The sequence below is a fragment of the Nanorana parkeri genome, unplaced genomic scaffold (genome assembly GCF_000935625.1).
Source record: "Nanorana parkeri isolate BGI_ZX_2015 unplaced genomic scaffold, ASM93562v1 scaffold539, whole genome shotgun sequence".
Classification (NCBI taxonomy): Eukaryota; Metazoa; Chordata; class Amphibia; order Anura; family Dicroglossidae; genus Nanorana; species Nanorana parkeri.
This window is the reverse complement of record NW_017306807.1, coordinates 967,811-968,236: the sequence shown is the minus strand read 5'-3', so window position 1 is coordinate 968,236 and position 426 is coordinate 967,811.

Below are 426 nucleotides of genomic sequence, written 5' to 3'. Positions count from 1 at the left end.
TTTAAAGGTGACTAAGGTCTTCAATGGAGCACTTGAATGATCTACTTATGAAGATACATGTACTTATTACGAAGACTGCAAGTACTTATGGCAACATTTAAAAAAAATATTATGTGTACTGAGAATCTCCAGTGGGAAAGAACCTCTCTGTAAGGCCATAGCCGGGAGTTCGTGCGCTACTGCGCATGCGCGGGTCCCAGTCTCTGGGTTGCATGCACAGGGCCGGATTTACTCTTACTGCCGCCCCAAGGCTAGGTACCCCAACCCCCCCCCCCTTCCCATCAATGGAGAATGGCAACCAGATGGCAGGGTGGCGGGTATAGCGTCAACTTTTTTTTACTGTTTTTAATTTTTTTGAAAACTTTTTTATCACTTTTTATTTAATTATTTCTTCTTATTTTTTAATTTTTATTTATTTTATTATTT